The sequence below is a fragment of the Seriola lalandi genome, unplaced genomic scaffold, assembly GCF_002814215.2.
Source record: "Seriola lalandi dorsalis isolate HSWRI2012SDOR001 ecotype SW California unplaced genomic scaffold, Sedor1 jcf7180002054502, whole genome shotgun sequence".
Lineage (NCBI taxonomy): Eukaryota > Metazoa > Chordata > Actinopteri > Carangiformes > Carangidae > Seriola > Seriola lalandi.
In genome coordinates, this window is record NW_019525055.1 from 554,703 (window position 1) to 563,996 (window position 9,294).

The following is a 9,294-nucleotide window of genomic DNA, read 5'->3' on the forward strand; positions in this document are numbered from 1 at the left end:
AAACAGCAACAGCTTCATAAATAATCCACTAATCATAGGTTTTGTATATTGTATTACTCAACTAATTGATCTGTTTAAAAAGTAATAGATAATTGATTAATGGTTTAGATCATTTATGAAGCATTTTGTTGAGTTGAAACATTCATTGGGCTCAGCTTCTCAAAGATGAGTTAACTTCCTTTTTCTGTTTCATCCTGCTGTCCATTGAGTATCTTCAGGTTCTGGACAGTTGGACACACTAAACAAACTTTGTAAGATGTCTCCTCTCACTCTGGAAACTTGCGATGGGCTTTTGTCACAATTTTGTAGATTAAAAAAATGAATTAAATAATAAAAAATAGTCAACAATTTAAATAATAATGACAGAAATTATCAGTTGTTAATCTATGATATGGCACCAATCACAAACAGACAAGCAGACAAGAGCTGCGTTTGAAGACCGATTGCAGCGCAGCGGCACAAATAAGCCGTCCCATTTCGAAGGCTCCTGCAGCCGAGAGATGCCGCCATCTTTTCCTGGGCCCAACAGATGGATCCTTCGAGGCCCAACCTATCCCAAGATTCATTGCGCGCAGCTGATGAAAATAACATGGCAGCAAACAACCCCTGACACACAACCCCGAGGATTACCCTTGTGTTTCAGCTCAGTCGAAGTGCTAACAGTACAACAAATGTTAAAATCAAGGGCCTTAAAAAAAAGAGTTAAAAAATAAAAGATGTATTATCAAGGTTGCTACGGCTACACCTTCGTACGGCCTCTGAAGAATTTGGCCCCTGAATTGGATACAGCTAATAATCATGTTACAGCTGAGAGGCTGCTGTTACATTACGAGTGCAAACACTGACTGATTTACAAGTTCAGTATTAGAAGATGGAAGGTCAAAGTTGATACAGATTGTTTAGCCATTTTGTAGTACTGTAGTAGCAGAATTAGTAAAATATCAGAGGAGACGTTAGACATTATTAAGACCAGGAGGACTAGAGTGAAAATATTGAAGGAATATGAAAATTATTCCCGATATTGCTTAGTAATAGTTAAGTATAGCAGCATGCGGATCAGGTTTTGGACCGGTTAAACCTTATGAAAGAAAATTATTACGTGAGACGGGTTAAAGATGTTTTTCCAGGATCCAAGCCTGCTACACTCAGCATACTGTAGGTTCCACTTGTTACCCAAGCTCTGTTAGAGATGAATAGTAGAGACGTGTTGACTGCAGCTTCCACAGCTTTCACCAAAACTGATCTCCCTACTTAAAGTGTTTGGCACAGCTGATCTAGTGTAATTCATGAAAACTGGAAACAAATGGAGCCTTAAACAGCTGGATAACTTGTGGTTTGTCATTTAAACAACATTTTTTTTCTGGATTCTCCCACTTCAAAGTTATAGTCACTGTCTACATGGAAATGCATCTGAAACATAACCCAGGCAGAGGAATGTGACTTTCGGAAAGGCATTTTCTACTGGTGGAAGAAGGAGCAGTGTCATGTTTGGCAGATGGTACCAAGTCAGCTACTTATGACAATTGATTTTGTCACTTCAAAGCTGCAACTACTTCACACATGAAATCCAATCACTTCAGGGGAACGTTTCATCAAAAGAAAAGAAGAAAAAAAAATAATCAAATTGATCGAAGACTAAAAATGTTGATGAGCAGAAACATATGGTGAGAAGGCCACAGGTGACCATTGTCAATGTCAGCCAAGTCTAGACCTCGTGGAGCACCCCCCCCCCCCCCCCATCAGCCTGACGGAGCTCAGATCATCTTTACGGCCACGTTCTTTCATTCTACAACATGACACTGAGGGATGATGGGAAGGAGAGAGCAGGGCAGGAATGGAGCAGATGGTATGACAGTTAGACATGGTGAAATGACTCTCCATCTTAGCCATGTAACTTGTATGTCATTTGTCTTACGGCTTTTCTCCCTCGCGGTCTGTGTCTCTGTGTTTCAGTCAAAAGATGAATCTGTTCCAGAGGAAGCGCATTAGCTTTCAACTGAAGCCTCTGAGCCACAGACTTGCTGTCCCATAAGAAGAAAGGTCACTGTAAGACAAGAAGGATTTCTTTACTACAAAACGTGACCAAGAAGATTTAAAAAAAAAAACAAAAAAAACAAAACATATTTGGACAAAGATTAGGAATAAAAAATGGTCAGGACGTTAAGTTTTTAAGTATTAACTAAGCAAAGACATGTTTGTCAAAATATATAAGATGACTTATACATAAAATTTACTCTCTGGTATTTGTGTAACCTATCTGCTGTTACCTGCTCATTTGCACTACTGCGTGTTGTACACGTATGTTTTTAATGGTGTGTTTTGTTATGCCTATTGTATGTATTTCTATTGTACTTTTATGGGCGATGCCTAAGACAAATTTCCACTGAGGTAGACAATCAATCAATCAAAACAATCAATCAATCGAGTTTTCAGTGACAGCATGAGACAAAAGGCAAATACCAAAATGACTGATTCAGGATCAGCAACAAGGCCCCATGGTTCACCACTGCACCCACCCACGAGATCCAGACACTCACATTAGTTCATGGTTGTTTATTTGTTAGCAGCCATGACGTAAACAGGCACAATGGGCAGACAGGCCCAGGAGGTTTTCATGTTGGGACGAAACAAGCCTGTCTGGACACAAAGTCAGAAGTGTTTCCTAATGGGAAAAAAAACACAGTGAGCGGTTAAGGTTTGTTCCTGTATTGGATTATTTTCGTGCTTGCCGTATCTCTCTGAGTCTTAAATATATATTATTCAAGTAGGACTACAGCCCCACTCATGGCTCTGAGAGGCACTTTGAGCAGAATGCTAACAAGCCGACGTCAGCATTGTCAGGAAAAGTCAGAGCATCCCAAAAAAGTCTGTAGTGAATTTCAACCCAAGCCATGAAAAAAGATTTCAGTCTGCATGAAAAGCAGAGGACAGACCAAATATATTATATGGTAAAACTGTGTACCAAAATGAATATCTAAAATCTGCTAGTTTTAGCGCTGCTCTCTGTCCACTGAACCAAACACAACCACGTGAAAGTCTCTCTGCAGCACCCACCCAGCTGAGAGCAGAGAAGACTGTAACACACGTACACCCAGTTTGACTTCTCTCCTCACAAAGAACACATCATGGCCTCAGAGGATTGAGTTGTGTTTACACTATGACACCCTCCCATTTCCCCCCATCTCGTGTCAGCCGGCCATCCCTGCCTGTTTTGGCTGAGGACAGCTTGTTTTTCACTGTATATCCTCTGCCAGCAGCGTGGCTCCATCTCTTTCTCTGAGCGGAGATGAAAGCGCCGGGGTCGGACGTGTATATTTGACTGAGGGGGTGACCACTCCGAGCCGGTCAAGATAAACCAACACTGCCTTCCTCCCTCTGCCCTCCCTACTTTCCTGCAAGCCCTCCATCCATCCATCTCTCCTCCTCTAATTTCCTCAAACCCTCCTGCCCTCCCAACCCTTCTTAAGTCAGGCCAGATCATTTCAATCTTTCCTCCTACTGTTGTTTCATTGTCAGAGGATTCAAGTTTCTGAAAAACACTTGCATGAACCTTCACATTTAGTCCTCATCATCTTTTCAGTTCACTGCATCTTCCAGTTTCAGCGTAACATAACAGTGGTTGTATTTATGGTCCACATTGTGAGAAAAATCTTCTTGACCCAGATTTTTTTATTGACACATGCTGCTCATTTGGTTGTTTATTCAAACACAGCTAAAGTACGACTGGTGTCTAGCTGGTTAAATTGTTTTTTTTTTGCTAAATGTTTTCATTTGTTGTTGATTTTACTTGGTTGGTGGTTGTTTGGTCATCCGCTCTTGTGGAGTGATGAGGTGGTGGCTGAAAACACTGCTGCTGCTGCTGCAGAGACACAGAGGATGTGTGAGCCAGAGAGGGTTTTAAAGTGCTTCCAACAGGTGTGAGAAATCAGCTGCTAATAGCTGAAGGTGCTGCGGATCATCTGTAGATTACACAGGAAACAGCAGCGGACAGAACGGCAGCTGCCGCTGAAGACAATCCTGACAGAGATCATGTCACAGCTGCTGCAGAAACAGAGTCACTGAAGAAGGTACACTACAGCATGTCCATGTGTCTTATACCATAACTGTAAAAGCTCGTAAATCTGAGCAGGAAGTGGGCACACGCACACACACACACACACACACACACACAGCTTCCTCTGTTTATGAGCAACTAAAGTTTAAACAGTTTCTGTCAAGTGGCCCTGGCGCTCACCACACACACACACACACACACACACACACACACACACACACACATACTGTATGTACACATATAATTACTAGGAAATGTTTAAAATATGCACAAAGGCATGGACACACACTATATACAATACACATACCCCTTCTGCTGAAGGCTCAGCAGCACAGTCACACACACACACACACACACACACACACACACACACATATGGAAATAGACAGCCACACACTCAAATACACAACATACAACGGAGGTCTGGGTCAAGTGCTGTATTTGAAACAAACACTTCAGCTGAGAAGGACAGGCTGATAAGAGCTGAATGAAGCTCAGTCTGACTATATCCGTGTGTGTGTGTGTGTGCTGCGGTGCTCTGAAGCTTGCTATATGTATTATTGAGCAGATACCTGATACACACAGTGCTGTCAGAACACAACCCAGACCACAGGTGAATGCTGAATACTGGACTGAATATAAAATGACCTTGAACCTCAGTTTTTGAATAAAGATAAGACATAAATTGGGACAGATAAACACAGTAAGCGTATAAAAATGATAAAAAAAATCTTCAAACATCAAATGTCACAACATGAAATAAATTTTATAAATTATAATTTTTTTTAAATAATGTTACCATAACCCTAGCTTTTCTCCTCAAAGTGCGGTGGCCCTGAGAGCTCAATGCACTGCAACTTATGAAAACACGTGCAAATACATAAACGCGCTGCAAATACACACAACACAACGGAAGCGTTTCCAGGGGACACTCAAAAGTGACAAACCTGAATTGATGGTGTGAATTTACAGCTAACATTTCAAGCTTAAGTTGCAAAGCAGAGTAACAAATGGTGGAAACAGTTATTTTGATGTTGCTTATACAATCTTTCTCTTGCAAAATGAAAACTGCGAAGCTACATTGTGTGGTGCGGGGTTTGCAGTCAGTGATGGTCAAAGGTCACTGTGTCTTGGTGTGCGCAAAGTTATTACACATTTCCAGATCTTTCTTTGAAAACGAAAAACTCAAAATAATGAGACTTAATCATACCTAGTGTAACCAGAGATCAGTGAAAGACCAACAGGAAGAAAGAGCGTGAGGGACGAAATAGAGAGAAAACTACTGGAGCCTCGGACTCAGTGAATCCAAATCAGGGTCCCCCCCTAATCACGCACCAGACCCATCCCATTGAGAAATTGCACTGTTTGTAATTAATGCTCAATTAAACTTGACATGGTCGCCCCAAATCCCCTGTAAGGTAACGGATTAGTCTGCACAGCTGGTCCACATTGGCCAGACTGAGGCGGCCACTAGAGTTACCTTGTTAAGGTACATTCCCTTCCTCAATGATAGTATTTATGAGATTTGTTTCATCCCTCTCGGCCCCTGACGGACCCACAGAGACAGAGAGAGAGGGAGGGAGAGAGAGAGAGAGAGAGAGAGAGAGAGAGAGGGACGCTTTAAACACATACTGCTGTAACTTCACCATTTGATTACACAAGAAGAATCACTAACACTTTGTAAGCACGCACACACGCACACATGCACACACACACACACACACACACACACACACACACACACACACACACACACACACACACACACACAAAGGAGGAAAGAATCCGGGGAATCCATCTGCAGATGTATTCATCTGAGCGTGTATTAACTTCTTATTAACAACACATGGCATCTGTGGAGAGAAACTGAAGACCGGGGGCTCATTTTCTGCCACGACGATGAAATGCAGTGACGGAATCTGCTGAGCTGTGATGCGTTTTGGTGAACAAGGGCCTTACTGACGTTTTAACCGGACTGAATGTGCCGTGTGGAGGTGGTGAGGGCTTTGTCCTCACTCTCGCAGTGTTTGCTGTGGCATTAGATGGGCAAACAGAGGGCGTGACACCACTGACTTGTTTGTGGGAGAGAGAGAGAGAGAGTGCTCATTTGACAGTGAAGGTGATGAATATTGTTCGTCCACCTCCACTGCACATTGTAAAACAGCAGCATGCATGTAGTTTCATTGTCCCAGATAATCACTGATTAATCTACAGTAGATACAAAACAATAATCTGTACCACCTCACTGCTGTATAGTAATATTGAAGGATTTTTTTTTTTGAAACCTTCATCTAGTCTCTTCTTACTAGATCCTAAATCGGCTTCATGACAGCAACTTGTGGGGTGCCAGGTTGTGATACCTGTGGTATTTATCCTAATCTTACGCTTTAAAGAGCAATTCATCAGCAGCTGATAATCTTGTTTTTGTTGACCTCCAGTTGTGTAACTTCTCACCTTGCTGCAGTGATGTAGAAGTGTATTCCAGGGTGTGTCAGTACACTGTGACATCACTTCTGGGTGTGGTTACAGGTGAGACAGGCAGAGGTGCAATATAACACAGCCACAGAGGGCAGTGAAATACTGCTTTTCAGCTTGGTATTGAATGACTCTTGAATTCATCATAAAGGTTCCTCTTATGATCCACGCTCGTGTGTTTATTTACAACTGAACTGCAACAACAAATACATTTTGCAGTAGCTGCATTTTCTGAATGAATGAATGAATGAAGCTTTACATTTACTAATGAATGCAGAGTCACCAGGAAGTGGCTGGAGGAGAAGGTGGACACACAGAGCACATGACTGCAACACCAGAGACTGGAGTTTGCATCCAGAGTCATGTCTGTGGTTAAGTCTAGGTTTAGGTTTAGGCAAAGTTTTGTGCTCAGGTTTAGGCAAAAAAAAAAAAAGCACTGTGGTTAAGGTTATGAAAAGATCATGATCGTTTTTGGTTTAATGTAAATAAACATGTTGTGTCTGAAGTCACTGTGAACTTTTACTGTATTAAACCAGACGATGACCTTTTCAAAACAATGACCACCTGCAGTGCTGCGAGTGCCGACACATAACCATAAAAAGTGTAATAATCCTGTTGTCACTCCAATACATTCAGTATCAACATATTACAGCTTGCCAAATACATAAATTAACAACATATCCTCATTATATTAACAGAACACGCAATCTGGTCATAGTTATGTGGTGTACAACACTTATTTACTCTTGTGGCAGATTAGCTACATTTCTATTCTTATTAATGTTAGTAAGTCATTAACAACTTATGTAATATATAGTACGTCACCAAACCTGAAGTTATAAAACCAGCTTTTAATCAAGAAAACTTTGCAAAGCTTTTTCCTTCAAGACCAAAGAGATTTTCACAATGTGGAAACCATAAAATGCTTTTTTTTTTTTAAATGGTTTATTATCATCTATCAGGCGTAAATAAATTTTTTCTAATCATTGAAAAAGCCATTAATCACGGGGAATAAACCTTTTTATCGAGTCTTGAATAATAACCCAAAATGGAGGCTAGACAGACAGTTAAATCATTATTAAATGCTGTTGGAGACTCAAAATGTTTAAAAATGTCCTCCATTTCTTTCCCCTTCATTCGTCCCTCACTCAGGATCGACCTGCATTCACCTGCTCTGTGTCTCTCTGAGGACATTCCAGCGTGTAGTTTTATAGGCATACCTGTGTGTGTGTGCGCGTGTTGTGTTTGTCGAGGGGTCTTGGGTATTGTTGACTCTTGGTGAATGGTTACCTCCTGGCGTTGTGTTACGACAGGAACTTCGGCAGCAATGTGCTTATCAGAGAGAAAATCATCACAACAAACACCTCGGCTGTCAATTCACCGAGGGAATCCGTGGCGATCATTATTGACTCACTGGCAGAGGTTACATATGCTGGTTATTGATCAATTTAATGACCTACATGTCAAGGAAGGAGGTCTTTAATCATTAATCTTAATGTTTCCATTTGGAGGTTCATCATATGAAGATCTTTGCTCATTTCTGATGGCGTAAGGGCAAAAATAAGCACATGTGTGTGTGTGAGTGCTGGTCTGTCTTCCTGTTGGCACATGATGATGATGTTTTCTCTCATCACAGCCGAGTGTGGAACCTGCTCTCGTGTTTGGACGGTGATGAAGTTGTGTGTGTTTGCTTGTCATGAAGGATACAACAAACCCTGCATTTTCTAAACCAACAATCCCACAGTCTTCCTGCTGAGAGGCTAAACGGAGGCTAAACCCGGCTCAGCTGCACTCCGCAACCTGCTAAAAATGGCAACACGCCGCACTGCCAGTAGGAAGTTTGTGTCGCTGCATGTTAATGACTTGAACGTCATCCAGTGTAATGCCACAAAATCTTACAAAAAAGATAGAATGATTTATCTTTGTTATGGTTTATGTTTAGCCACTCAAAAATCCTCAGTTAAGGTTGGGCGAAGATCCAGGTAAAGGGTGAGACAAGATGTGTTTACTTCATGAGCATTAAACTGAAACCACAGGTGCTTTTTTTGCATTAACCCAACTCCACGTAGACTAAGTCCTGCACTTTGTACTCGCACCAGCAACCTTGACCGCCTCCTTAAGACGAGCAAATGACAGCTATTACACCTCCCTCAAAACTTAGGGAAATAAATGCCTTTTTCAGATTGATGTTAAGAGTCCAAAACCCAAGGGTGTTAAAATACAGCAACAAATCAAAACTCAAACCAGCATCACTTTTGCCTGAATTACTTAAAACGATTGTTGATCGATTTCCTCTCAACCTGGCAGGTAATTTACCAACCTATATGTTATTACACAATTTATTAACAGTCAAAAAAACGAGTTCAAAGTCAACAAGTCTTCCTCCTCCCGACTGAACCAAACTTCGCACATTTCCGAAAAGAGTTGATTATATTTTAAGAGTGATGGCTGTTTGACCCTAAATAAAGAAGTCAATTAGTTGACATGCTTTTCGTAATACCCCTAACATCACCGCCTACAGCTACTGTGCACACACCGTGTTAACAAATCTCTCTGAGGGCAGTGTTCACGTTGTCTCAATATTTTGCCTGTGCATCACGGCCTTTACAGGAAGGTTAGCGGTGAGAGTCGGGTCAGAGGAGGCTGTCTGTCAGCTGGACTGCTGCTTTTCCGCCCATATCCTCCCCAAGGTGTTAAAATGAACCTGACATGGGTGACATGTTAGTATGACATGTGTGGCGTGGGGGGGGGGGGGGGGGGGGGGG